We start from the raw sequence: 16,866 nt of genomic DNA on the forward strand, positions 1-16,866 counted from the left end.
ATGTCTAGGCGCAGCCAAGTGGCGGAGGGCTTTTGCTTTGGTGGCCTCAGAATCTCATCTCTGATCTTTGCGGATGATGTGGTTCTGTTGGCTTCATCGGGTGAGGGCCTCCAGCTCGCACTGGAGCGGTTCGCAGCCGAGTGTGAAGCAGCGGGAATGAGGATCAGCACCTCCAAATCTGAGGCCATGGTTCTCAGCCGGAAAAGGGTGGAGTGCCCACTCCGGGTCGGGGATGAGTTCTTGCCCCAAGTGGAGGAGTTCAAGTATCTCGGGGTCTTGTTCGCGAGTGATGGGAGAAGGGAGCCGGAGATCGACAGACGGATTGGGGCTGCAGCTGCAGTAATGCGGACGCTGTACCGGTCCGTCGTGGTGAAGAGGGAGCTGAGTGTAAAAGCGAAGCTCTCAATTTACCGGTCGATCTACGTCCCTACCCTCACCTATGGCCACGAGCTGTGGGTAGTGACTGAAAGAACGAGATCGCGGATACAAGCGGCGGAAATGAGCTTCCTCCGAAGGGTGGCTGGCCTCTCCCTTAGAGATAGGGTGAGGAGTTCGGCCATCCGGGAGGGGCTCAGAGTAGAGCCGCTGCTGTTCCACATCGAAAGGAGCCAGCTGAGGTGGTTCGGGCATCTGACGAGGATGCCTCCTGGTCGCCTCCTGGTCGCCTCCTGGGTGAGGTGTTCCAGGCATGTCCCACCGGGAGGAGGCCCCGGGGCAGACCCAGGACACGCTGGAGAGATTATATCTCTCGGCTGGCCTGGGAACGCCTTGGTGTTCCCCCGGACGAGCTGGAGGAGGTGGCTGGGGAGAGGGAGGTCTGGGCCTCTTTGCTTAGGCTGCTGCCCCCGCAACCCCGGATAAAGCGGATGAAGATGGATGGATGGATGGATGGAGTTCAAACTATTTACAGAACAATCAGCTGTTCTGCATGAAATCTGATGGTCAAAGGAGCTTGCAAAGAAAAGCGTCTGGACTTCTTTAAGTTACTTGAAGACGTTTCACCTCTCATCCGAGAGGCTTCTTCAGTTCTAAGGTCAAATGGTGGAGAGTCCCAGATATAAACCTGGTGGGAGTGTCCCCCCACAGAGGGACAAAAGGACCCCCTGATGATCCTCTAATCGCCTGAGCCAAGGTGTGGAACTGGGTGTGGGTCCCAATCAGCCAGAGTTTCTGGTGAGATCATTGTGAAACCTGGCCCCACCTTATCATGCGAATTCCTGAGGTCAGATGGCCCAGGATGTGAGTGGGCGTTAAGGCGTCTGGGAAGGGATCTCAAAACTGGATTATAGATGGCAGAGAGTTGGTGTCGTAAACCACCGCCTCTGTTCAAAGATGGTCGCTCACAGTGGACATAGATGGCTTCTTTCACTCCTCTTTCAAACCATCTGTCCTCTCTGTCCAAAATGTGAACATTGGCATCCTCGAAGGAGTGTCCTCTATCCTTAAGATGCAGATGGACAGCTGAGTCTTGTCCTGTGGAGGTGGCTCTTCTGTGTTGTGCCATGCGCTTGTGAAGTGGCTGTTTGGTCTCTCCAATGTAGAGGTCTGGGCATTCCTCGCTGCACTGTACGGCATACACCACATTGTTAAGTCTGTGTTTTGGCGTTTTGTCTTTCGGGTGAACCAGTTTTTGTCTGAGTGTGTTGCTGGGTCTGAAGTACACCGGGATGTCATGCTTGGAGAAAACCCTCCTGAGTTTCTCTGATACACCGGCTACATAGGGGATGACAATGTTGTTGCGTCTGTCCTTCTTATCCTCCCTCGCTGGTGTCTGATCTTCTTTTCTGTGCCTCTTTGCTGACTTTAAGAATGCCCATTTAGGATAGCCGCACGTTTTAAGTGCTTCCTTTACATGTGTGTGTTCCTTCTTTTTCCCTTCAAGCTTAGAGGGAACATGTTCTGCCCGGTGGTGTAGGGTCCTAATTACTCCAAGTTTGTGTTCCAGAGGGTGATGGGAGTCAAACAGGAGGTACTGGTCCGTGTGTGTGGGCTTCCGGTAAACTTCGATGTTGAGGTTGCCATTCTCTTCAATGTGCACAGCGCAGTCCAGGAAAGGCACTGAGCAAAGACCACAACATCACTGTTTTACCAGCGGATAAGGGAAGATGCACCGTGGTCCTAAACACTACAGATTACCATACAAAGATCACTACTCTCCTCAGTGACAACAATACCTACGAAGCCTTAAAGCGAGACCCCACAAGCAGCTACAAAAAGAAAGTTATAGCTTGCCTTCAAGACTTGGAAAAGGACAAAATCATTGACCGCCTTACTTATCACCGCCTTTACCCAGGGGATGCCATACCCTGCATTTACGGACTTCCAAAAATCCACAAGGAAGCTGTCCCACTCAGACCCATAGTCAGTAGCATAAACTCAGCCACTTATAACATTGCAAAACACCTTGCTACCATCCTTGCTCCTCTCGTGGGGAACACCCCACACCACATCAAGAACTCCACCGATTTCACTGACAAGGTCCAGAAACTTACCCTGGATCCAGATGAAACCATGGTGTCCTTTGATGTAGTCTCTCTCTTCACGTGCATACCCACCACGGAGGCCGTGGAGACTGTCAGAAAACGACTACAAGAAGACAGCTCCTTGGAAGACAGGACCAACTTCACACCCGATCAGATTTGCACACTGTTAGACCTCTGCCTCACCACTACATATTTCAAATACAACGAAGGCTATTACAGACAAAAACATGGCTGTGCCATGGGCTCCCCCGTGTCACCTATTGTAGCCAACCTTTACATGGAGGAAGTGGAAAGGAAGGCTCTTGGCTCTTTCAAAGGAAGAGTACCCAGCCACTGGTACAGATATGTAGACGACACCTGGGTCAAAATCAAGACACAAGAAGTGGAATCCTTCACTGCGCACATCAACGCTGTGGATAAAAACATCAAGTTCACCAGGGAAGACACAAAGGACGACTGTTTGCCTTTCCTGGACTGCGCTGTGCACATTGAAGAGAATGGCAACCTCAACATCGAAGTTTACCGGAAGCCCACACACACAGACCAGTACCTCCTGTTTGACTCCCATCACCCTCTGGAACACAAACTTGGAGTAATTAGGACCCTACACCACCGGGCAGAACATGTTCCCTCTAAGCTTGAAGGGAAAAAGAAGGAACACACACATGTAAAGGAAGCACTCAAAACGTGCGGCTATCCTAAATGGGCGTTCTTAAAGTCAGCAAAGAGGCACAGAAAAGAAGATCAGACCCCAGCGAGGGAGGATAAGAAGGACAGACGCAACAACATTGTCATCCCCTATGTAGCCGGTGTATCAGAGAAACTCAGGAGGGTTTTCTCCAAGCATGACATCCCGGTGTACTTCAGACCCAGCAACACACTCAGACAAAAACTGGTTCACCCGAAAGACAAAACGCCAAAACACAGACTTAACAATGTGGTGTATGCCGTACAGTGCAGCGAGGAATGCCCAGACCTCTACATTGGAGAGACCAAACAGCCACTTCACAAGCGCATGGCACAACACAGAAGAGCCACCTCCACAGGACAAGACTCAGCTGTCCATCTGCATCTTAAGGATAGAGGACACTCCTTCGAGGATGCCAATGTTCACATTTTGGACAGAGAGGACAGATGGTTTGAAAGAGGAGTGAAAGAAGCCATCTATGTCCACTGTGAGCGACCATCTTTGAACAGAGGCGGTGGTTTACGACACCAACTCTCTGCCATCTATAATCCAGTTTTGAGATCCCTTCCCAGACGCCTTAACGCCCACTCACATCCTGGGCCATCTGACCTCAGGAATTCGCATGATAAGGTGGGGCCAGGTTTCACAATGAACTCACCCGAAACTCTGGCTGATTGGGACCCACACCCAGTTCCACACCTTGGCTCAGGCGATTAGAGGATCATCAGGGGGTCCTTTTGTCCCTCTGTGGGGGGAAACTCCCACTAGGTTTATATCTGGGACTCTCCACCATTTGACCTTAGAACTGAAGAAGCCTCTCGGATGAGAGGTGAAACGTCTTCAAGTAACTTAAAGAAGTCCAGACGCTTTTCTTTGCAAGCTCCTTTGACTACGATGACCTGGATGACTGAGAACCTTCACAGACATGAAATCTGATGCCACACAAATTATTTGTGCCACTCCAAAAAATAATTTCTTTCCGCTATGAGATAAAGGAGAACAACAGCCTGATACCTGCAGGCCTGACAACAGGAGATGTATCACTCCTGTAACACCTGTAACATTCAGCAGGCGCCTCATTGTTCTGACACACACAACAAAACTATTGACTACACTACACACTAAATACACAAGATTTCCCCCCTTTCTAAACAACTAAATGCCATGTTGCCATATCATTTTTTGATTGGTCGATGGTCGATGGTACATCTTTCTAGGGTGGGTTTTCTTTCGTTTTGTTTTTGCTCACAGGCGGAGAGTGCTTTGAGCGCTTTCCTTATAAAACGCTGTTTCTACCGTTTCTTCCAGCAGTAAATATAAACAACGATAGTATTCAGGAAGAAAACGAAACATTGCAGATATTTTTATCAGAACTCTGGATTTACGTGGCCTATCAACACAATTTAAAAACTGTTATAAAGTCTGGTATAAAGTCCACACTTTTAAATAGTTAAAAGTTTAAAAAGTAAATTGTTGGATTTTGTATTATATGATTTATTTATTACATTTTATGTGGAGTGAATAAATAAAAGTATATTTATGGTGGCCCCTAGAGACAGAATACCTACAAACTCAAAAACACGTACAAACTCCGAAGCATGTACAAAACACAACAGAAGTGCTCCAGGATGCTAGGGCGCAGTGTTGAGCTTTTGTTGCCTAGTGGCTACACAAGACAGGAAGTACCAACGACCGGATTTGGTGTGTGGTACACAGCAAATCCAGCATGTCCAAATTAACACTGTCAGATTTGATTTCAACACTTTTAAAGTGTCTATATGGGTCCACACCAGAGAGTGTTAATTTAACTCTTTTTGGAGAGTTGGTATGTTAACTCTGATTTAGTGTTAAACACCAAATCTCTCTGGAGTTGATAATTTAACACTTGGTGTTAAGAGTTTATATATTAACTCTCAAAGAGTATTTTAGTTTAACTACGTAAGAGTTATCTTCTAATTAATTCTAAAAAGCGGGAATTTTACTGTTCTGAACTTCTAGAAATTTCTTTTGGAAATAAACATTTACTAAAAAGACGCAATGGTTTTTGAAAAACATTTATTCTGAACTGTGCACCACAATTTCAAAACATTTTCTAAAGATGTAACAGTGTACATGTTCTCACTTTCATTAGAATTTCGTTTATCAAAAGGTCTGACATAGGTGAGCTGGTAAATGCAAATAACAGCATTCTCATCACTTATTTCTTCAATACAATATGCATGTCCTTCATTCATCACTTTGTGGAACTTCAACGCACTTCTGCTCTCCCCCATATTCAATCTTCACAAGCATATCCTATGTGGAGATTGAATAAAAATTAGTTGACACTAATTAATGGCACAAATCAATTGCAGCACAGTAAAAAAAAAAAAAAAAGGAATCCTTTTTGAGCGATTACTTGTGTAAAGTATTTTCCCAAAAGACAAGGACACAGACAACAGGTAATACTGAACTAAATGTAAAACCTCAACCTTTTTCATTTTTACCTAAACCGTGTGCACAAAACTGGAGGAATCTAAGTGCTAACGTAGAACTCAGTCGGGACATCTGCTACTGCTGTTTGCTCGTTTTTTATGGGAGATCGTTTTCAGGCTTCAATTAGCACCATTATACCAACATTTCACATTCTAGACATTGTTTTAAGTGTATTTGACCAAGAAATTTGACTGAAAATTCACATGCAAGCTTTTTTTCAAGGCTGTGGTATTTGCCCGCAAACAATACCTTTCAGCTAGCTAAAACAGAATATTATGCTATCACCGAGCAACATGGCTAATGCCTTTCACACAGCTTTGTCTCAACTCCAAAGAGCCACAGAAGTAAAAGCTAATAATAATAATTGAAACAATCTTTGAAAACATGACTTACCAAGCATGGCAAACAACTCAAATATGTAGAGCAAAATGTTCTGAAACGGCTTCACTTCAGCTTCGATTGGAGCCGTGCTGGGGGCGGAGTCTGTGAATTTACTCTATTGGTGTCATAGCCCCTTTAGGAGTTCAGAGTTAAGAGGTCAAGAGTTAATGTTTCCATTGTAACACCTCCAGATTTGAAATAGAAACACTCATTTTTAACACTCGATTTTAACTACTATCATTTTACACCTCAGAGTTACATTAAAAGAATGTGACTCTACTTAGAGTAAAATTAACTCTAAGACTACTAACACCAAAACATTTAACACTTTTGAATTTGCTGTGTAGTAACAGGTAAATTAACTTTTTTTTTTTTTAATTATTTGAATATTACGGAGCCCCGCAGGGGACATGGGAGAAAAAAAATTAAGACAAACTTTTGCGAGATCTCGCATCAGCAGGTGAGAATAAGTGGAACAATTTCACCCTCATGTTTGTTTATAATCCAAGTTTGCTGCCCTATATATCATGATGTTGTTCAGATTGTCATTGTTGGAGGCTGTGTTATGGTTTGAGGCTACACTTCAGTCAGTGGTATTGATGGAAATAATTCACCATGCAACACCACCATGTAACATCCACCAATCATTTTGGGGTAGGAGGCTGAAAGCATCTGATTGGCTTCGTCCCACAGTCCAAAGGCATGCTGTTAGTGGCGTTAGGTTACTTGGCGATTCAAAATTGTCCATTGGTCTGAATGGACTGCTTCTTAAAAAGCACTTTTCTGCTCTACCTGAGCACTCATAGTGCATAAGTGCAACATGCCTCGTTCACCCATTCATACAAGCACTTTTTTCTATGCTCAAGTGCTTTCTATCTAACATTCTGTCATGGTCTGGGTGAGCAGCTGGGATTTTCCATCAGTGCCAGAGCACCCTTGGCTCCGCCCGTGGGCAGGACTTCCTCAGCTTCACGCATCTGGAGCTAATTGGGGCAATCAGGCCAAAGAGGGATTTAAGCTCTGCGCTGTCATCTCCTCCCTGCCAGTTCGTCAACTACCTGATGTTGGTAACCGGCTCCCACGTTCATGTTGCTAATCTCAAGTTGTTGACTCGCGCTGTTTCTTGTGCTTCAGGACCTATTCTCCAGTGTCGACTGCTGCTCACCGCTTGGATCTCAGCTCCTTTCCACCTCACTGGGAAATATCTCCAAACCTCACCTGCCTGCCCTCCTGCTCACTCACCACTTTGGATCCAACGAACCCCAGGTCAGCCGTTTCACGTCCCCCTCGATACCACACCTCCACCTCCTGCAAGTAAGCTGAAGAGACTCTCATAATTACCTTCTCTGGTAATCCACTTCAACCCAGCTCTAACTCCGCTCTCCTCTCTCCCCAGTGTGACCAATACTTACCTGCCTAGATCCAGTTGTCCTCACGTTCATGCCACGCTAATAGTTCCACGGCTACGTTTCCATACCGAAGTTTGCCACGTTATTGTGTTTTCACCCATATTATATATTCACCAATAAATTGTGTTAAAACGCCCTCTTGCCTCCGCTCTGTGTGTCTGCGCTTGGGTTCTGTTCAAGTTGCTGGCCTCCGTCCAGCGTGACACATTCACACTCAGATGGATGCAACGAAGAGCAGCTGGGGGTTAGTATCTTGCCCAGGGATATTTGGCATGGAGGCTGGAGCAGTCAGGGATTGAACCACCAATCTTCCATTTAGTTTGAGTGGATATGTGTCTCTGTGTGTTGGCCCTGTGACAGGCTGGCAACCGGGTGCACCCCGCCTCTTACCCTGTGGTATCTGGGGCAGGCTCCAGCTCACCCCCACAATCCTGAATTGGATAAGCAGAATAGGACGGATGTATGGAATGATCCCAAACACACTACCAGTCATGGACTAGCTTCTGCAAATGATTGTATTGAAGAAGTGTGTGATCATCTTGATTCTGCTTGGGTAATATCCCAGCAACCATTTTGGGGTTAGGGCCTGAAGTTCAGTTCGACAGACTTAGCGATCACTTCAACCTGCTGTGTGATTTGTACGTTCAATAAGCAAATCTTTGTTTAGCACATAAACACTATACTGGCCCAGCTGATGAAGCACTTTGCTTACAGCTTCAATAAAAAGCACTTTTGTTATAGAAGCTGAAACATACTCTGGAGGACAATTCAAAAGATAATGGAAGCTCCCTCACTCTGTGTGACACTGATCCTCATCTGTTTGATAGAAATAGAAGGATACTGTACATGAAATTGTGTAATAATGTGATCAAAGACTATTTATCAATGATAACTGATCAGCTGGTCTTTGATCAATGTGCATATTAATTGTAATGAAACTGACCTGACAGCCCATTTTTCATCAGTGGGCTGGTTTCAGTCATTGTGCAAATGTACTGTTTATTAGGTTGGGGAAACCTGCAGTCAGCTGAAACCGAAGAAGTCACCTGGATGAGTGACGAAACGTTTCTCTGACTGAAAACTCTACATCCAGATGAACAGAATCCACTTTTTGGGATTTCCTTACCTGGATGATTGAGCATGCGTCGTGATATGCTCAATTTTCTTATTGTTTTTGTTTTTTCAGACTCCTAAAGCATTCCAGTTTCAGTGCATCGTGTACACGTCTTCAGCATGCATTTCCTTCTTTTCCAGATTTTTCCCGATCCTGTGGCCCAGGTGCCACATCTAGCCTGTTAAACTCACTTTGATGACAGTCAGACGTGTTACCATTCTGTCAGAATTTTTTTAAAGATTTAATGAAAGGAGAGTGGGAGCTCAGAAAGGAAGAGTTGATTGGCTACAGTGCTGTGGCATTAGCTGTGATGTGTCACCAGCCTGTACTGTCATGATTCAAAACTCTACGGTCCTTTCACACAATAGTTCTTGACTGGCTCTAGGCTGAATCTTACTAACTGTTCAATGCACCAACAAAGATGACAAATCTCTACTAGCGGCTCACCCTACCCTGAAAAAAATGAAGGCCTTATCTGAACTGTAAAAGGCTGGTTTATTAAAATTTCTCTTAAAAATCTGTCTGCAGGGAAATTTTGGGGAAAGCTAAACACATAGGAGATAATTGCTTTATGATTCATCCATCCATCTTCATCCGCTTTATCCGAGGCCGGGTCGCGGGGGCAGCAGCCTAAGCAAAGAGGCCCAGACCTCCCTCTCCCCAGCCACCTCCTCCAGCTTATCCGGGGGAACACCAAGGCGTTCCCAGGCCAGCCGAGAGATATAATCTCTCCAGCGTGTCCTGGGTCTGCCCCGGGGCCTCCTCCCGGTGGGACATGCCTGGAACACCTCACCCAGGAGGCGCCCAGGAGGCATCCTCGTCAGATGCCCGAACCACCTCAGCTGGCTCCTTTCGATGTGGAGCAGCAGCGGCTCTACTCTGAGCCCCTCCCGGATGGCCGAAATTCCCACCCGATCTCTAAGGGAGATGCCAGCCACCCTTCGGAGGAAGCTCATTTCCGCCGCTTGTATCCGCGATCTCGTTCTTTCGGTCACTACCCACAGCTCGTGGCCATAGGTGAGGGTAGGGACGTAGATCAACCGGTAAATTGAGAGCTTCGCTTTTACACTCAGCTCCCTCTTCACCACGACGGACCAGTGCGGCGTCCGCATTACTGCAGCTGCAGCCCCAATCCGTCTGTCGATCTCCGGCTCCCTTCTCCCATCACTCGCGAACAAGACCCCGAGATACTTGAACTCCTCCACTTGGGGCAGGAACTCATCCCCGACCCGGAGTGGGCACTCCACCCTTTTCCGGCTGAGAACCATGGCCTCAGATTTGGAGGTGCTGAACCTCATTCCCGCTGCTTCACACTCGGCTGCGAACCGCTCCAGTGCGAGCTGGAGGCCCTCACCCGATGAAGCCAACAGCTTTATGATTCATTTCCACATTTTTGGTGTCTGTTGTTTTGTGTGTACTGAGTTTCCATGTGATGCAGTGTGCTTTGGATTAATAATTGATACACTCTCTCTTTAACCCAGGTCAATCTTTTTAAACCCAATAATTTAAACCCAATTATAGATGCAATGGGTTATTTAAATCCATTGCAGCTATAACAGCTTCCACTCTTCTGGGCAGTTTTCCTACGAGATTTTGGAGTGTGTCTGGAGCACAGTCATGCCGGAGCAAAAAAGGCCTTCCTCAAAATGTTCCCATAAAGTTGTAAGCACGGAACTGTGGACCCTGGACAAATCTGTGCAGTCACTGTGCAGTCAAGCAGTCTTAAAGGAGTACATGGACACAGCCTATCTACCACATATGAAGGTGAAAGACCATTTAAGGATTTAAATACTAACAGTGCCTCTTTGTATTGGATTCTGTAATGCACAGGGAGCCAGTGCAAGGCTGCTAACACTGAGGTAACAAGATCCCGCTCTCACTAATGTGAAAGCCAAAGTCACCTCCTCAAAGGCATCTCCCTTTAATCATGCCCAATCATCCGGTGAAGTATTAACTGTTTTTAACCAGTTACATCCGAGAGCTTCAGACATTACATTACTGACGGAGTTCTGCTGGTACACACAGTCACAGCACAGTGACTCACAGCATCCTCATCAGGAACGGCACTTTCCCAGAATCAGCCGTGTTGTCTGGTAAGAATCGACTGTGAGCAATTTCTGTCGATCAATAACAGACGGCACAATGAAAGTTTGAGTATTTTTATTGGTGCGAGAGCTTATTGGCAACTCAATGACTCTATCCACTACTCACTATTACAGTTCAACGTAGGAACATAGAAAAACACGCATTACATCAGTAGTAGTAGTTTTATCTTTTTGTTGTATGAGCAGAGTCAAAGTTAGCATAACAGAAAACTATTTGTGAACGGGTTTTTATTATAAATATGTTATAATTGCAAAAGAAAATGAAATAATTTCATAATGTATTCATTTCCTTTCAGGGTTTGCTATTTCCAGGGGCTCTTTCAACGAAATATTTTTGGATGGATATTTTTTATGCTCAAGATGCATTTATAAAAATAGTAACATGTTCGTGAAAGCTCAATGGAAATACTTTCTATATGTTGAAACATGAATAATATATAACAAGGACAATGGCCCTCAATTTGTCTGATGTGCATGAATGTGTCTCTTCCTCAGAATAATAACAATTAATTTTGTTTTTTACAGTAACATTCAAGATCAGAGGTCTCAACGAGCTATCATATTTAAAGAAGGTGTGGTAGGATGATGCAGGAATCAAAGAAAAAGGGCTAAAATGTCCATAACTCGTGACAAAAGTGGGGAAAAAATAAAAATAGGGAAACTGATGAATGTAAGTAAACTGTGTTTCAGACTATTTTGATTACTGTGATAATATATATACTTAAAAAATGTTCTTTCTATACATCTGTCTGAGAAAATATGAGGGGAAACATGGACTTCTTTGAATGTAGGAAACTTCAAGTCTGATCAAATGATGTTATTGATAAAGCCTGCAATATTTTATTTGGTAATAGATTTACTTATTGATCACCTTTCAATTGGAATAATAAGTCATTATGATTCTCTGTAAACATGCACAAGACTAAACTTTGCCCATGTCTGAATCAGATGGCGTCCTCAGAGGTCAGACTGCCATCTTGTGGTAAACTATGCTCCACTGCTTCATACTCAAAGACACATGTACACAGACGGCTTCTGGTTGTATGCCATCGTTACAGGCAACAGTGTAGTTGTCATGATCCCTGGGACGAGCTGTGTTTTTGAGTTTGTAACCTTAGTTAATACATCTAAATCTGGAGCTCTGTTTAGGTTTGAGTCTTATTTTTTAAGGGATGGATTTATTTTGGGTCTTGTCTGTGTTTCATTGATCTTATAATGCTTTTATATTGGGGCTTTTTTGCAAGTTTTAGTATAATTATTATGGTTTGGTTGTTTTTGGTTTATTCCTGCTTCCCCAGCGTACGTGTCTGTATTTAGTCAGTTCACTTTTCCTGTTTTACTTTGACAGTTGCTTTAAGTTCTGCTTCCTGTTACTGTCTTGATGACTTTCAACCACGTCTCATTTTCTTCCTATTCCCAGTTTCCAACTAGCCTCGGTGCCTGTACATACACTCATTACCCACCCAGCACTACTTGCTGGAAACATTCCTCAGAGATTTTGGTCCATATTGACATGATGCTGTCACACAGTTGCTGGACATTTGTCGGCTGCACATTCATGATGTGATTTTCCCATGATGGGGATTCGAGCTGGTGACTGTGGACGCTATGATCAAGAAACCAGTTTGAGATGATTTACTTTTTGTGAGCTGGTGTGTTAACCTGCTGGAAGCAGTCATCAGGAGATGAGAACCGTGTGGTCACAGAGGGATGGACATGGTCAGCAACAATACTCAACAAACAATGCTCAGTTTGTACCAAGGAGGGTGAAGTGTGCAAAGGAAACATCCCCCACGCTATTAGCCGATTTCTATCCTACCATCCAAATACTGTAATAGAAATCGAGACTCATCAAACCAGGCGATGTTTTTCCAGTTCTCTATTGTCTATTGCATGTTGGACTTTGTTTCTCTGTCTGCATTATTAAGCCTTAATAAAGATTTGTTTGGGTTATTTCAGCCAGCTTTGAGTCTTGTGTTTGTATTCAAACCTGACAGTAATTATGTATAATACCCAGTTAACACACAAAAGTGATTTACATTTGAATTGTTTCTAATTTATTCCATTTTTCCTCATCTTTCTAAATGGTGTCAGTCATTTGAATACCTTGTGCTGTTTCTGTGTGTTCAGGTAAAGTGTGATTTAAATATTTTAATGGGTGAGTATTATCCTGCTTGCAGGGTTTTAAGATGAGTTTTTCCAATCCAAATATATGATCTAATGTTGTAATAACTCTAATTTGCTGCATTCAGAGAGCATAATTGAATCCCTTTACAGGAAAAGAAATCCATCTAAATCTGCATGTGCAACGTAACGCCCTCCTTAAGTGCACTCATCAGGAAATGCATTCATATCAGTTACTGGTAGTTCATGTTCTATACAGTATATCTCTTTTAAATTAATTATAATGTCAAATATAAAACGTATTTGTATTACACTGTAAATACTTATTTGTACAGAAGTTTTTACTATCTTTATATTACATGTTAAATTCATTTATGTTAACAAGGTGATGAAAGGTGTGCAAGGCAAAGCAAATCTGGAAACTAGTAGAGTTTATACAGTGTCATGTGGTGAAACGTAAGGTGCCATGACACTAACTATCATAGTGTTTTTGTTACTGAACTGTTCATCATATCAATAACTCAAAAAAAAAACCCCTCAGTTTGATATGTATTGCTTTTTAAAGTACTGTATTTCCCTGCTCATTTCGAGGACCAACAAAACACCGCATAGTTACTGCCAGAGTAAGGTGCGGTCTGCTAGACTGAAGCCAGAAACTACAGAGTGTTGCTGTTACAGTGCCTCTAATCACCTTTCCATCTAAACAGATGGTGCAGACTTCCCATTTTTGTGTCGCTGTACAAATCATTCAAGGGTGTTGTTCAGTCGAAAACTGAATGAGGAAATGTCCTTTTTCTGCCTTGTCCTCGCCTTTTGTGGAAGGCACGTATGCGTAAATACGCGTGTCTCTGTGGTGGTGTGGTGGGGCTCACAATACTTCTATAAAAATAATAACGTAAGTAACTATTCATTGTTGAACCCCAGTTATTGAATTGGAGTTGGGCTAAAAGTGGTTAAGCCATCCAATAACACGAACGCACACATACACACAGCCTGCTGCATGTGTGAAGGCCAGCGGGAGGAACCTCACGTGTTGCCGCTCACCGCTCTCATAGCTCACCCCTACTGCCTCCACACATAAACTGTAGCACACCGGAGCAGGAAGACAGGTGGTGCTGTGAGTGTGTGTGGGTTCCAGGCAGTCAGTAGCCGAGCGCGCGCGTGTGTGTGCGTGTGTGGGGGAGGGGGGGGGGTCTGAATAGTATCGGGGCCACGTGCCGGTGATGACGAACTCTGTGCACTTGGCAGGGACGACAGGAAGAGGTAAGTTCCAGTTATACAAGGCTTGCATGAACTGGACGTGGTCTGACAGCTGTGCTAAACACGGGAACACACTGTGTCGATTACACTCAGTTTACATCAGAATAAAAACGGTAGATTAGGACAGATGACTCATTGCTTTGAGGACATCGTGATACCGAACTCTCTTTCTTCTACTACACTTACAATTCCTTCAGTGTTATTTTGGATCCGTTATCCCAACGTTCATGAGGCAAGATAGCCCCTGCAAAGGTTACCAGTCAACAGGAACAGCAAATAAATTCATTCACAGCAATCACAACCTATTTTAGATCTCTTTCTTCCTATGTCTTCCGTAAAATTAGATCTTTTATTAAGCTCATTCTGCTTTCAATCTTTGTGATCTTATATAAAATCACCCTATATGCATTAATAAAGCTGCCACTGTCTCCTGTCACGTTTGCTCAGGTGTTTATTCTCTCTGTCTGTCCCCTGCCTGTGTTGTGTGTCACTGAAAGCAGCACACGGGACAAAGAAGGGATACTGTACCACTGAGAATGGAGACTGACTGCAGGCCATCTGACCAGCCGCCAGGACAGCAGAGCAAGCTGTCACATGTTGCTGCCTCGATAATCCAACTGCTTCATCCCTCCGTCTCCTTTTCAAACCTACCGACACAATCAATGAAGCAGCAGCTTATACAAACCGCATGTTTCTTTCGTGTCCTGCAGCTAATATCCTGAACAGAGAAAGCGACACTCACCACTTGATTCTTAGAAGACGTTCCTATCTTGTTTCTTATTATTAACGCTAATTTAAGACTTCCTCATTCCCGGAAACGTGACCGGAAACCGTGGGTTCTTTTTTTGTATTTAACAGGCAAAATATGTAGCTGGAAACCTAGAAGAGAATTCATGCAGACGATATCTCAATGTGCTTATCTGGTGACATCAGTTTGAACCTTTTTGACATTATTTTTCCTCTGTTTATATTTAAAGTGTTACATTACTGGTTTAAGTGTGAGGAACTGAAAACAGCTCGAAGGTTCTTCGTACTGTGTGCTTCTGACATGAGGTGTACCTGAAGAGGCGGGGACTGCCTTGAAATTATATTCTGGCTCGTTGAGTCACTGACTGACTGTTTAGGAATCTCACAGATTATGCGTCAGGTGAGCTCTGGGATTACCGAAGGGTTTAGGACATAAGGTGTTGGCCATACTGTAGGGCCTAGGCTTTCACCTAGGTGGATCGCAATCTGGATCCCGGCTTAGACCCATTTTTTCTCTTTACCGACCCAGATTTATTACTAGGTTTTGGTGTACAATTTCTATTTTACTGTGCGCGACGTTTTCTGTATTTACGGTAAGGTCATTTTAACCTGCGCAGCCTTTTCCTTTGTCTTTACGGTAGTCGATGTGCGTGCACAGGAAAAACCAAGCCAATAACGTGTGTTGTTATCCCACGTGATACTTCTCAGCCAATCATATCATTTTTGTCAGAGCGCGCGGGGAAAACAAACCTCCGCAAGGAGAAGACACGACAAACCTCGCAGAAGGAAAACTAAGAGAAAAGCCGGGTTAAAGGTTTGCAAATGAAATGTAGTTAAGGAGAAGAAAACTAAAGCCTGTCATTATTATTTCAAAACGCTCATTTTTTATACAAATCTTGCTTCACTTGAAACGAAATAAAACCATTTTATTAATAGAATATCTTCCCGGTCAGTGTGAAAATTAATATTAAACATCTTTGAAATTTTTTGGATTGTACTTTCTGATTGCATTTTGTAACCCTGCACTGTAAACCCGAAGAAGTTAGCAGAATTCAAAAAATTTAAGGCAACCGATTGCCTTAAGTTTTTAAGTTGAAGAACTTAAAGCTGAAGCTTATCTGAACTCCAATATTTTGACTGCATTTGACATGTACATTTAGACTAAAATAAAAGTAAAATGTTTAAAAATTATATAAAAAATAATCCGTAAATACTACTTACAAGTAGTAAGCCGTACTTTCAAGTTTTAATCTGTGTATCCTGTGGGAATAAGTTGACATAACATAACAGGAATGAGTATAACAGAGTCACTTTTTCAGTTTAGCAATGATCAGTGTTTGCTGTTCACTTTTGTATTAAACAAATGTCAAGCATCAACTTTGAAATCTCAAAAAAATGTCACACAAAACGTAAAAAACACAAAAAAGGCCACCAATTGCCTCAATCGAGGCTAAATTTAACAGGGTGAGTACATTTCTTCAGTTCAACAGTATTTTTTTGGCCTCCACCAATAACAAACTGCACTGTTATTGTTTAAGAAATATTAAAATAACTCATTAAAAATATTAAATGCTAATAGGAACATGTACTTTTGAATATCTGAATAGCAGATCTGATTAATTACACTCTGAACTGCCAAAACGCTAAAATTCTAAATGGTATGTAGTGCATATGACTCCAAACATTATCAAGAGGTACATCAGCAGTTCTTAGGAGACCTCCACAAAGTCACTTTGAAGGACTCGGCTGGTAATGAACTGGGTTGTCATGGATTACTATAACAAGGGCCGCTGGTGATGATGATGAATAATGGAGGGAACATGAATGTCTGCACCCGATGTAACTTGCAGATGTATTGAATGGTGTTAAAAACCATCCATTAAAAAGCCAGACAACTCCCAGAGTCAGTGGGTTTCAATTATATCTTAATGCCATACATGCAGTGCTGTGCAAAAGTGCCATTGCTTTGGAACTAAGTGGACTTATATTGATCAGAGAGTTAGAACAACTAAAAGAAACTTAACATGAAAGGAACTAATATGGGTTAACTGGTAGTTGATACAAATCAGGATTTTGTCAG

Source organism: Neolamprologus multifasciatus, chromosome 16 (assembly GCF_963576455.1).
Source record: "Neolamprologus multifasciatus chromosome 16, fNeoMul1.2, whole genome shotgun sequence".
NCBI classification, from domain to species: Eukaryota; Metazoa; Chordata; class Actinopteri; order Cichliformes; family Cichlidae; genus Neolamprologus; species Neolamprologus multifasciatus.